The sequence below is a fragment of the Oryx dammah genome, unplaced genomic scaffold, assembly GCF_014754425.2.
Source record: "Oryx dammah isolate SB20612 unplaced genomic scaffold, SCBI_Odam_1.1 HiC_scaffold_9, whole genome shotgun sequence".
NCBI lineage: Eukaryota > Metazoa > Chordata > Mammalia > Artiodactyla > Bovidae > Oryx > Oryx dammah.
The window spans coordinates 36200208-36214114 of NW_024070193.1; the positions used below are offsets into that span (position 1 = coordinate 36200208).

The 13907-nt window shown below is 37.4% G+C and overlaps 1 protein-coding gene and 1 non-coding gene across 2 annotated transcripts in view; one reads left to right on the forward strand and one right to left on the reverse strand.

The window, feature by feature from the left end:
- Positions 1-13907, forward strand: part of CNTN4 (contactin 4) — a 1027325-nt gene that overhangs the window by 107863 nt on the left and 905555 nt on the right. The gene's annotated exons all lie outside the window — the stretch shown is intronic.
- Positions 8691-8795, reverse strand: LOC120868523. The gene has a single exon (XR_005722263.1). It is a non-coding gene; the product is annotated as a small nucleolar RNA U13 (small nucleolar RNA).

The following is a 13907-nucleotide window of genomic DNA, read 5'->3' on the forward strand; positions in this document are numbered from 1 at the left end:
AATATAAAAAATACATGCACACACTCATACATTAAATGAACTGGGTAGAGAGGAAATATATATAACATAATAAAGACCATACATGACAAGCCACAGCTAACATTATACTCAGTGGTGAAAAGCTAAATGCTTTCTTCTGAGATCAGCAACAAGACAAGGAAACCCACACTCACCATTCCTTTCAATATAGTACTAGGAGCTCTAGCTAGAGCAGGTAGGCAAGAAAAAGAAATAAAAGACATACAAATCAGAAAGGAAGAAGTAAAACTGTTTCTATTTGCAGAAGACATGATATTATATATAGAAATTGCTAAGGCTCCACCATGAAACTGTTAGAACTAATAAACAATTTCAATAAAATTGCAAGATATGCAATCAATATCCAGGGAATTCCCTGGCTGTCTAGTGGTTAAGACTATGTGCTTCCACTGTGTGGAGTCAAGGCTCAATCCCTGATCAAGGAACTAAGATCCCTCAAGCTGTGTGATGCAGCCAAAAAATAAATCAATATACAAAAATAAGTTGCATTTCTAGACACTAATAACAAACTATCAGAAAGGAAATTTTTTTAAAAAATCGCATTTACAACTCAATTAAAAAGAGTAAAATACTTAGGAATAAATTTACCCAGGAGATGAAAGATCTGTGAAAGAGAACTGTAGGATATTGATTTAAAAAAATTGAAGACACAAATAAATAGAAAGATATCCTGTGTTCATGAGTTGGAATAATTAATATATTGTTAAAATAGCCATACTATGCAAAGTGATCTACAGAGTATATGCAATCCCTATCAAAATTCCAATAACATTTTTTTCACAGAAATAGGAAAAAAATTCCTAAACTGTAGATGGAATGGCAAAATGACAAATGACAATAGCCAAAGCAATCTTAAGAAGAATAAAGCAATAGATATTGCACTTCCCTATTTCAAGCTATATTTTAAACCTATAGTAATCAAAACAAACAGTATGGTATTGGCATAAAAGTAGATACATAAATCAGTGGACCAAACTAAGCCCAGAAATGAACTCATGGATATATGGGCAATTAGTTTATTAATACAACAAAAGAGCCAAGAACATACAGTGGAGAAGGGATAATCTCTCCATTAAATGCTGTAGGACAGCCACATGTAGAAGAATGAAACTGGATCCCCTATTATGCGCAGAACAGTCAACTCAAAATTAATTAGACTTGATCATAAAACTCATGAAAGAAAACATAAGCAGTAAGTTCCTTGAGATTGGTCTTGCCAGTGATTTTTCGGATTTGACACCAAAAGCCAAGGCATTGAATAGGAGAGAATATTTGCAAGTCGTATATTCAATAAGAGTCAAAAGTATATAAAGATATTAAACTCAGTAGGTAAAAGACAACTCAGTTAAAAATGGTCAGGGGAACTAAATAGACCTTTTTTAGAGGAAGGCATATGAAGGACCAATGAGCACATAAAAATGTACTAAATATCACTGATCATCAGGGAAATGCAAATTGAAGATACAATGAGATGTTCCCTGGCATCTCTTAGAATGGCTATTATCAAAAAGACAAGAAATAACAAATATTAGTGAGAATGTAGAGAAAAGGGAACCCTAATACACTGTCGATGGCAATGTAAAGTGGTTCAGTTTCTGTGGAAAATAATATGGAAGTTCTTCAAAAAAGAAAAGAAAAAAATGTAGCTATCATGTGAACCAGCAATTTCACCTCTGGGTATATGTCCAAGGGTAATGAAAACAGGATCTTGAATAGATATCTATATTTGTATGTTCATTTCAACATTTTTCTACAATAGCCAAGACATGAATGCATAAAGAAATTGTGTATGAGGGTTTTTACTTCCCCAGCCAGGGATTGAACCCACACCCCCTTCATTGGAAAGACAGAGTCTTAACCAGTGGGCCACCAGGGAAGTCCATGCTCAGATTTGTTCTTGTGCATGTATTATCTACCATGCATGGAGGTAGGGGGATTGTGTTGAGTCAGCTCATTATCCCAGACAGTCATATTGAGAGAAAGAAAAGAGAAAAAGTCAGAACATTATAGGTTCCCTAACCTTCCAAGCCCTTTGAAAGCTCTACTCAAAGGAGATGTGACCCAGTTAATACTCTACAGTTGTCCAGCTCAGATCAATTATACTCCTTTAAAATACTGGGCAAAACCTCTTTACAAAGATAAGAAAACTAACATATATGTTTAAATTACAAACCTAGAGTTGTTTAACCAGTAAGGGCAGGATTAGAATGTGGACCAGGATATGTAGTTAATATACAAAACAGGCTTTCTTCAAGTTTCTTTTCTTTTTTCTCTTGCAAAGGTGTCATAAACTTATGCATATGAATGGTATCTGTAAATTTTAAATCTATATATTCAAAGGTTCAGCCTTATAAATGTAAGAATTGTAGTTTCTAAATTATTAAATTTCATAGAAAATTAAATTTTATAATTTGTATTTTGTATTCATTCATTGGTTTAATCCATGAGGAGTACTTGTGAATACTTAGAAATGCAGACAAGTGGTTAACTTTTAAGATCGTTGATGTACAGAACTTAATGAATAGGTTCAGTAAAATTCATATTTCTTGATGTATTCATTACTCAGCAAAAAATGCATACATCTCTTTTAATTATTCACACAGTTACAGTGCCTTAAAATCTTAACAATGGATTAATGCCTTTGATGTTACTATACACATTAAATAAAGTTATATTTAATACAGCTACACAGAAATAGTATATGAGTCTTTCTTTTGATCCTAAAAATAGGAAATAAAACTATTTCTTTGGCAATTATAGAATTTGTTCACAGATTCTTCCTGAAGTTTTGCACTTTTCTGTTTTTCTGCTTGCTGTTTTATTGGGTAAATGAAGTAAAGTTTCTGGGTGGCTTTTAAAACTATATACATGTTTCATTCAGTTCTTTGGCCCATTTTTTGATTGTGTCGTTTATTTTTCTGGAATTGAGCTGCAGGAGTTGCTTGTATATTTTTGAGATTAGTTGTTTGTCAGTTGCTTCATTTGCTATGATTTTCTCCCATTCGGAAGGTTGTCTTTTCACTTTGCTTATATTTTCCTTTGTTGTGCAGAAGCTTTTAATTTTAATTAGGTCCCATTTGTTTATTTTTGCTTTTATTTCCAGAATTCTGGGAGGTGGATCATAGAGGATCCTGCTGTGGTTTATGTCGGAGAGTGTTTTGCCTATGTTCTCCTTTAGGAGTTTTATAGTTTCTGGTCTTACATTTAGATCTTTAATCCATTTTGAGTTTATCTTTGTGTGCGGTGTTAGAAAGTGATCTAGTTTCATTCTTTTACAAGTGGTTGACCAGTTTTCCCAGCACCACTTGTTAAAGAGATTGTCTTTACTCCATTGTATATTCTTGCCTCCTTTGTCAAAGATAAGGTGTCCATATGTGTGTGGATTTATCTCTGGGCTTTCTATTTTGTTCCATTGATCTATATTTCTGTCTTTGTGCCAATACCATACTGTCTTGATGACTGTGGCTTTGTAGTAGAGCCTGAAGTCAGGCAAGTTGATTCCTCCAGTTCCATTCTTCTTTCTCAAGATTGCTTTGTCTATTCAAGGTTTTTTGTATTTCCATACAAATCTTGAAATTATTTGTTCTAGTTTTGAGAAAAATATCGCTGGAAGCTTGATAGGGATTACATTGAATTTGTAAATTGCTTTGGGTAGTATACTCATTTTCACTATATTGATTCTTCCAATCCATGAACATGGTATATTTCTCCATCTATTAGTGTCCTCTTTGATTTCTTTCATCAGTGTTTTATAGTTTTCTATATATAGGTCTTTAGTTTCTTTAGGTAGATATATTCCTAAGTATTTTATTCTTTTTGTTGCAATGGTGAATGGAATTGTTTCCTTAATTTCTTTTTCTACTTTCTCATTATTAGTGCATAGGAATGCAAGGGATTTCTGTGTGTTGATTTTATATCCTGCAACTTTACTATATTCATTAATTAGCTCTAGTAATTTTCTGGTAGAGTCTTTAGGGTTTTCTATGTAGAGGATCATGTCATCTGCAAACAGTGAGAATTTACTTCTTCTTTTCCAATTTGGATTCCTTTTATTTCTTTTTCTGCTCTGATTGCTGTGGCTAAAACTTACAGAACTATGTTGAATAGTAGTGGTGAAAGTGGGCACCTTTGTCTTGTTCCTGACTTTAGGGGAAATGCTTTCAATTTTTCACCATTGAGGATAATGTTTGCTGTGGGTTTACAAACACATGAAAAGATGCTCAACATCACTCATTATTAGAGAAATGCAAATCAAAACCACAATGAGGTACCACTTCACACTACTCAGAATGTCTACGATCCAAAAATCTGCAAGCAATAAATGCTGGAGAGGGTGTGGAGAGAAGGGAACCCTCCTACACTGTTGGTGGGAATGCAAACTAGTACAGCCACTATGGAGAACAGTGTGGAGATTCCTTAAAAAATTGCAAATAGAACTGCCTTATGACCCAGCAATCCCACTGCTGGGCATACACACAGAGGAAACCAGAATTGAAAGAGACACATGTACCCCAGTGTTCATCGCAGCACTGTTTATAATAGCCAGGACATGGAAACAACCTAGATGTCCATCAGCAGATGAATGGATAAGAAAGCGCTGGTACATATACACAATGGAGTATTACTCAGCCATTAAAAAGAATACATTTGAATCAGTTCTGATGAGATGGATGAAACTGGAGCCGATTATACAGAGTGAAGTAGGCCAGAAAGAAAAACACCAATACAGTATACTAACACATATATATGGAATTTAGAAAGATGGCAATGATAACCCTGTATGCAGGACAGCAAAAAAGACACAGATGTGTATAGTGGACTTTTGGACTCAGTGGGAGAGGAAGAGGGTGAGATGATTTGGGAGAATGGCATTGAAACATGTATGATATCATGTAAGAATCGAATTGCCAGTCTATGTCCGATGCAGGATATGGCACGCTTGGGGCTGGTGCGCGGGGATGACCCAGAGAGATGTTGTGGGGAGGGGGGTGGGAGGGGGGTTCATGTTTGGGAACGCATGTACACCCGTGGTGGATTCATGTCAATGTATGGCAAAACCAATACAGAATTGTAAAGTAAAATAAAAAAAATAAAATAAAATAAATAAAAAAATGTGTGCAGTGAAAAAAATAAAAAATAAAACTATATACATGTTTCAAAGTTAATAAACCTGGTTTTTAAACAAATAATGTTATATTAACAAAGAACACTTATTTTTTAAACTTTTTCTCTCCAGTTAGACTAGTTCCTGTTCATTGACTAAGTCATGTCTGACTCTTTGTGACTCTATGGACTGCAGCATGCCAGGCTTCCCTGTCCTTCACTATTTCCCAGGGTTTGCTCAAAGTCATGTGCATTGAGTTGGTGATACAATCCTTCTCCTCCTGCCCTCAGTCTTTCCCATCATCAAGGTGTTTTCCAGCGAGTTGGCTTTTCAGGTGGCCAGAATATTGACTGGACCTTCAGTTTCAGCTTTGGTCCTTCCAATGACTATTCAAGGGTTGATTTCCTTTAGGATTGACTGGTTTGATCTCTCTCCTGTCAAGGGTCTATCAGGAGTCCTTTATAGCACCATAGTTGGAAAGCATCACATCTTTGGCCTCACCCTTCTTTATGGTCCAACTCTCACATCAGTTCATAACTACTAGAAAGACCATAACTTTGACTCTGTGGGCTTTTGTAGGCCAAGTGATGTCTATGCTTCTTAATATGCTGTCTAGCTTTGCCATAGCTTGTCTTCTAAGGAGTGAGTGTCTTTTAATTTCCTGACTGTAATCATCATCCACAGTGATTTTCAATTCAGTTCAGTCACCCGGTCGTGTTCGACTCTTCACAACCTCATCAACTGCAGCACACCAGGCTTCATTGTCCATCACCAACTCCCGGAGATTACTCAAACTAATGTCCATCGAGTTGGTGATGCCATCCAACCATCTCATCCTCTGTGATCCTCTTCTCCTCCCGCCTTCAGTCTTTCCCAGTATCAGGGTTTTTTCCAATGAGTCAGTTCTTTGCATCAGGTGGCCAAAGTATGGGAGTTTCAGCTTCAGCATCAGTCCTTCCAATGAACATTCAGGACTGATTTCCTTTAGGATGGACTGGTTTGATCTTGCAGTCCATGGGACTCTCAAGAGTCTTCTCCAACACCACAGTTCAAAAGCATCAATTCTTCTGTGCTCACTTTCTTCATAGTCCAACTCTCACATCCATTCATGACTACTGGAAAAACCATAGGTTTGACTAAATGGACGTTTGTTGACAAAGTAATGTTTCTGCTTTTTAATATGCTGTCTAGGTTGGTCACAACTTTTCTTCCAAGGAGCAAACATCTTTTAAATACATGGCTGCAATCACCATCTGCAGTGGCTTTGAATACCAGGAAAATAAACTCTGTCACTGTTTCCATTTTTTCCCATCTATTTGCCATGAAGTGCTGACACCAGATGCCATGATCTTAGTTTTCTAAATGATGAGGTTTAAGTGAACTTTTTCACTTTCCTCTTTCACTTTCATAAAGAGGCTCTTTAGTTCTTCAATTTTTGCCAGAAGGGTGGTGTCATCTGCATATCTGAGGTTATTGATATTTCTCCTGGAAGTTGTGATTCCAGCTTGTGCTTCCTCCAGCCCAGCATTTAGCATGATGTACTCTGTATATAAGTTAAATAAGCAGGATGACAATATATAGCCTTCACATACTCCTTTACCAATTTGGAACCAGTCTGTTGTTCCATGTCCAGTTCTAACTATTACTTCATGACTTGCATACAGATTTCTCAGAAAGCAGGAGGAAGGTAAGGTGTTCTGGTAATCCCATCTCTTGAAGAATTTTCCACAGTTTTTTGTGATCCATACAGTCAAAGGCTTTGGCATAGTCAATAAAGCAGAAACAGATGTTTTTCTGGAACTCTCTTGCTTTTTCAATAATAAAATGGATGTTGGCTATTTGATCTCTGGTTCCTCTGCTTTTTCTAAATCCAGCTTGAACCTCTGGATATTCACGATTCGTGTATTGTTGAAGCCTGGCTTGGAGAATTTTGAGCATTACTTTGCTAGCGTGTGAGATGAGTGCAATTGTTTGGTAATTTCTACATTCTTTGGCATTGCCCTTCTTTGAAATTGGAATGAAAACTGACCTTTTCCAGTCCTGTGGCCACTGCTGAGGTTTCTAAATTTGCTGGCATATTGAGTGCAACACTTTCACAGCATCCTCTTTTAGAATTTGAAACAGCTCAACTGGAATTCCATCACCATCGCTAGCTTTGTTTGTAGTGATGCTTCCTAAGGCCCACTTGACTTTGTATTCCAGGATGTCTGGTTCTAGGTGAGTGATCACACCATTGTGGTTATCTGGGTCATGAAGATCCTTTTTGTATAGTTCTTCTGTATATTCTTGCTACCTCTTCTTAATATCTTCTGCTTCTGTTAGATCCATACTATTTCTGTCCTTTATTGTGCCCATCTTTGCATGAAATGTTCCCTTGGCATCTCTAATTTTCTTGAAGAAATCTCTAGTCTTTCCCATTCTATTTTCTCTTATTTCTTTGCATTGATTATTGAGGAAGGCTTTCTTATCTTTCCTTGCTATTTTTTTGGAACTCTGCACTCAAATGGATATATCTTTCCTTTTCTCCTTTGCCTTTGGCTTTTCTTTTCACAGCTATTTGTAAGGGCTCTTCAGACAACCATTTTGCTTTTTTTGCATTTCTTTTTCTTGTACGTGGACTTGGTCACCACCTCCTGTACAATGTCACCAACTTCCATTCATAGTTCTTCAGGCACTCTGTCTATCATATCGAATCCCTTGAATCTGTTTGTCACTTCCACTGTATAATCCTAAGGGATTTTATTTAGGTCATATGCGAATGGTCTAGTGGTTTTCCCTACTTTCTTCAATTTAAGTCTGAATTTTGCAATAAAGAGTTCATGATCTGAGACATAGTCAGCTCCCAGTCTTGTTTTTACTGACTGTATAGAGTTTCTCCATCTTCAGCTGCAAATAATATAATCAATCTGATTTCAGTATTGACCATCTGGTGATGTCCATGTGTAGAGTCTTCTCTTGTGTTGTTGGAAGGTGTTTGCAATGACCAGTGCATTCTCTTGGCAGAACTCTGTTAGCCTTTGCCCTGCTTCATTCTGTACTCCAAGGCCAAATTTTTCTGTTATTCCAGGTCCCTCTTGATTTCCTACTTTTGCATTCCAGTACCCTATGACGAAGAGGACATCTTTTTTGGGCGTTAGTTCTAGAAGGTCTTGTAGGTCTTCATAGAACTGTTCAACTTCAGCTTCTTCGGCATTACTGGTTGGGGCATAGACATTGATTACTGTGATATTGAATGGTTTGCCTTGGAAACAAACAGAGATCATTCTGTCATTTTTGAGACTGTGCTCAAGTACTGTATTTCAGACTCTTTTGTTGACTATGAGGGCTATTCCATTTCTTCTAAGGGATTCTTGCCCACAGTAGTAGATATAATGGTCATCTGAGTTAAATTCACCCATCCCAGTCAATTTTAGTTTGCTGATTCCTAAAATGCTGATGTTCACTCTTGCCATCTCCTGATTGACCCTTTCCAATTTACCTTGATTCATGGACCTTACATTCCAGGTTTCTATGTGATATTGCTCTTTTTTTTTTTTTTCTTTTTTTACGTCAGACGGGTAATGTGCCGGTGTCGTAACAAGGTTTGCGGGGAGGCACATGTCACGCAGCAGCGTGAACACCCAATCATCATGCTTATGAACTACAAAAGGATCTTTTTTATTTTTTTTTATTTTTCTGATATTTCTCTTTACAGCATCAGACATTTTACTTCCATCACCAGTCACATCCACAACTGGGTGTTATTTTTGCTTTGGCTCCAACTCTTTATTCTTTCTCGAGTTATTTCTCCACTGTTCTTTGATAGCATATTGGGCACCTACCAATATGCTTGGGGACTTGGGGAGTTCATCTTTCAGTTTCCTATCTTTTTGCCTTTTCATACTGTTCATGGGGTTCAGAACGCAAGAATACTGAAGTGGTTTGCCATTCCCTTCTCCAGTGGACCACGTTTTGTCAGAACTCTCCACCATGACCTGTCTGTCTTGGGTGGCCCTACACGGTATGGCTCACTGTTTCATTGACTTAGACAAGGCTGTGGTCCATGTGATCAGCTTGATTGGTTTTCTGTGATAGCGGTTTTCATTTTGTCTGCCCCCTGATGGATAAGGATAAGAGGCTTATGGAAGCTTCCTGATGGGGGAGCCTGACTGAGGGGAAACTGGGTCTTGTTCAGTTATTTTTAGAGCCCAAGAAAATAAAATCTGCCACTCTTTCTACTTTTGCCCCATCTGTTTTCCATGAAGTAATGGGACCGGATGCCATGATCTTCATTTTTTTCATGTTGAATTTTAAGCCAACCTCTTCACTATCCTCTTTCACCCTTGTCAAGAGGCTCTTTAGTTCCTGTTCACTTTCTGCCATTAAAGTAAATCACCTGCATATCTGAGGTTGTTGATATTTCTCCCAGCAGTCTTGATTCTTGTGATTCTGGTACCTCAGCATTGTGCATGATGTACTCTGCACAGAAATTCAATCAGCATTGTGATAATATACAGCCTTGACATATTCCTTTTGCAATTTTGAACCAGTCCATTGTTCCATGTCTGGTTCTAACTGTTGCTTCTTGATTTGCATACAAGTTTCTCAGGAGACAGGTAAGGTGGTCTGGTATTTCCATCTTTCTAAGAATTTTCCAGTTTGTTTTGATCCACAAAGTCTTAAGTCATGTCTGACTCTTTACAACCCTATGAACTGTAGTTCACGAGGCTCCTCTATTCATGGGATTTTCCAAGCAAGGATACTGGAGTGGGTTGCAATTTCTTTCTCCAGGGGATCTCCTGACCCAGGGGTTGAACTCATGTCTCCTGCATTGTAGGCAGATCCTTTATCACTTGGGCCATAGGAGATCTTGTCCATTTAGACTTAGGGCACATTAAAAAAATGTTCTTGTACTAATCTTGTTTTAGAATCCTTGGAGGAGGTGAGATACCACTTTGGATAAATTTGATGTGGCCAGAGAAATAGCAACCCTGTCAATTCTTAAAGTAACACTTGGGGTTTGAAATAGCAATTTGCTGAGTGGATGATTGAGAAAGCTGAGTAAGGACAGCATTTCTGGAGCTGTAATTTTTTTAGAAATGTCTGGTCATGTCACGTGGCATGCAAGATCCCAGTTCCAGCCAGGGATTGAATACTCGCCCTGCACAGTGGGACCACAGCATCATAACGACTGGATGTCTAGGGAAGTCCAGGACAGCATTTCAGGTCTGAATAACATCAAAATCTCATAACTATCAATTTAGAATTATATAATATATGTTTACTTTGAAACTCACTAAAGATATTATTCTGTTTAAGTGTTTATAGATGGATGTAGAGTGCGATATACTTAGGATTTCTGTACAATAGTCACTTTTTTCAAATCATGAGTTATTATTATTAAAAAAGATGAAGAAAATACATATAAAAATGAATTATCTTTAACATGATTTTAGAATTGCCTTTTCCTATGAACTGTTGACTTTCAAAAAACTTTTTAGCCTTATTACTATACTTTTTATTATTTAAATGATTTTCTGTCATATCCAGTGTATTATTTAGTAATATTTAAATAGTAAAATATTTAAAATTATTAAATATCACTATTTAACTTTTCTTCTGATTATGAAATACTCTGAAAATTAAAAATGTGATCATTGATTTAAGTGGGATGCACCAACTTAATTTTACTCTTATTTGAACATTTTAAGAACCACATAGTTTTTCTCCAACTGAAACTTCCACCACGTACTTGAGACTTGATCTGTAGTAACTGGTATATTCCTGAAGCCAGTTTGGGCCTCAGATACAACTCAGTCAAGTTCTTACTTAATTACAAGTTCTCAAAGAGCAGGGATCATATCTTTTTTATTTTTTAAAGAGCCTAATGCATATCAGGCAAATAGATGGGGAAACAGTGACTGACTTTATATTTTGGGGCTCCAAAATCACTGCAGATGGTGACTGCAGCCATGAAATTAAAAGACACTTACTCCTTGGAAGGAAAGTTATGACCAGCCTAGACAGCATATTAAAAAGTAAAAACATTACTTTGCCAAAAAATGTCCGTCTAGTCAAGGCTCTGGTTTTTCCCAGTAGTCATATATGGATGTGAGAGTTGGACTGTAGAGAAAAATGAGCACTGAAGAATTGATGCTTTTGAACAGTGGTGTTGGAGAAGACTCTGGAGAGTCCCTTTGACTGCAAGGAGACCCAACTAGTCCATCCTAAAGGAGATCAGTCCTGGGTGTTCATTGGAAGGACTGACGTTGAAGCTGAAACTCCAATACTTTGGATACCTGATGTGAAGACCTGACGCATTTGAAAATACCCTGATGCTGGGAAAGATTGAGGGCAGGAGGAGAAGGGGACGAAAGAGGATGAAATGGTTGGATGGCATCACTGACTCAACGGACCTGAGTTTGGCAAGATTCTGGGAGTTGATGATGAACAGGGAGGCCTGGTGTGCTGTAGTCCAAGGGGTCAAAAAGAGTCAGACAAAACTGAGAGACTGAACTGAACTGAACTGAATGCATATCAGGCACTTATTAGCTGTCCAGTAATGAATGAAGCAATTAGATGGGGAAACAGTGGAAACAGTGGCTGGCTTTATTTTGGGGGAGCTCCCAAATCACTGCAGATGGTGATTGCAGCCATGAAATTAAAAGACACTTACTCCTTGGAAGAAAAGTTATGACCAACCTAGACAGCGTATTAAAAAGCAGAGACATTACTTTGTCAACAAAAGTCCATCTAGTCAAGGCTATGTTTTATCCAGTAGTCATGTATGGATGAGAGAGTTGGACTATAAAGAAAGCTGAGCGCCGAAGAATTGATGCTTTTGAACTGTGGTGTTGGAGAAGACTCTTGAGAGTCCCTTGGACTGCAAGGAGATCCAACCAGTCCATCCTAAAGGAGATTAGTCCTGGGTGTTCATTGGAAGGATTGATGTTGAAGTTGAAACTCCAATATTTTGGCCACCTGATACGAAGAGCTGACTCATTTGAAAAGACCCTGGTGTTAGGAAAGATTGAGGGCCAGAGGAGAAGGGGAAGACAGAGGATGAGATGGTTTGATGTCATACTTAATGGACATGACTTTGGGTAAACTCTGGGAGTTGGTGATAGACAGGAAGGTCTGGCGTGCTGCGTTTCATGGAGTCGCAATGAGTCGGACACAACTGAGTGACTGAGCTGAATGAATGAAGATTGTGCTTGTGCAATTTTAACAGTTCTTTCCCTCTGAAAGTCAAACAGTAAAGCTAGGAACACAGAATCCAACGGAAGTAATATTTGTCTCAGCAAGTGACATGTATACAGTTATCAGAAAACTGGATGTTTCTCCCTTTGTAGTTGTGCAAGATTTTTAAATAAACTTGTGTACTGAGTTAATAAGATGGTGTATCCTATGCAGATAACCACAGAAGCACTTAATCAGCAATTGTGAGAGATGAAATTCTCATTTTGAGGAAATGCAAAATAGTTGAATACATTTTGATACTTTGCCCAAGTGTTTTAGCTCTTCTGGTCTTTTTTTTTTTTTTTTTTCGGAGGCAGTTATGTTTACTGACAAGTGAGAATGTTTCACCTGTATTTGTTTGGTAGATGTAAACTCTTAGAATGTGCTTTTTCCTTCCATGGGCCCTCTCCCCTCCTTCTTCTCAAGTAAGTTCTTGAAACAATTATTTTGAAGTAAAGTGAGGAAGAAGAGAAGTAATCGCTTTCTGCCTGCTCTTTCTAAACCATACGGAAAGATCAAAGTTAGGATCAACACTAATATTGTCAACCTATAAAAGAGCCTGTTCATCATGTCTAACTTTCCTTGACAGTATCTACAAAGGCTTCTGTATCTAAGGATGATTTTATTGTCAATATGCAATCAGGCAGGTCAATGTTCATTTCATTTGTGAAGAAAACCACATCAAGCAGATTTCATTATAAAACCTAGAAATCAATATACGTTCGTGCCAGTGTGCTCTAAATAATGAATGTGAGTTCTCCTTTACCGTGAAATAACATTTTTAAGCATTGAATTTTTACTGAAAGAAGGAAAAAGCCGTACTTGTTTCTTCTTGGATGGTATTTGGATTTGTTAGTAATATTAAGAATGACTTTTAGAGTCTATTTTGTTTTAAATATGTGTGTTGGTCACTTACGGTGTCTGCAATTTGACATTGACTAAAGTGAAAAAAATATACAGATGTGTCAACTGATCAGAAAGGTGATAAAAAGTTATAGTTAGCAGGAGTTTAATATGCATTGTTTCTGAATGCTGTGATAAGAATTTTCAGTTGAATTTTGCATGTAATGTTTTATTAAGTTAATGTATCATTTGGATGCAATGGGTCTTAATTGCATCATACAGGACCTTTCACTGACAGTAGTTATGGTGCAAGGGCTTAGATGCCCCACAGCAAGTGGTATCTTAGTTCCCTTATAGTATTTTCCCTCGCTCCTTGTCCTCTGCATTGAAGGTCAGATTCTTAACCATTGGGCCACCAAAAAATTCCCTGCATATAATATGTATAACTGCCCTAGTAGAGGAGCACATAGTTGGGTTACCTCGTGCTGTAAGCCACAAGCACCACAGAATAGATGTTTTTATTTCACCTAAGCATTTAATATACATGTGTCCTTCCAACTGTGGTCTGTCCTTTCACAGAGTTTCTGAAACCTTTGCTGGATTCTGTGTTCCATCTGACACAAGAAGGGAGAAATAAGGTGAGGATAGCAAGAATGGTGTTACATAGAAAAGGTATTTGTCTTTTATCCACGTGCCATTGGTG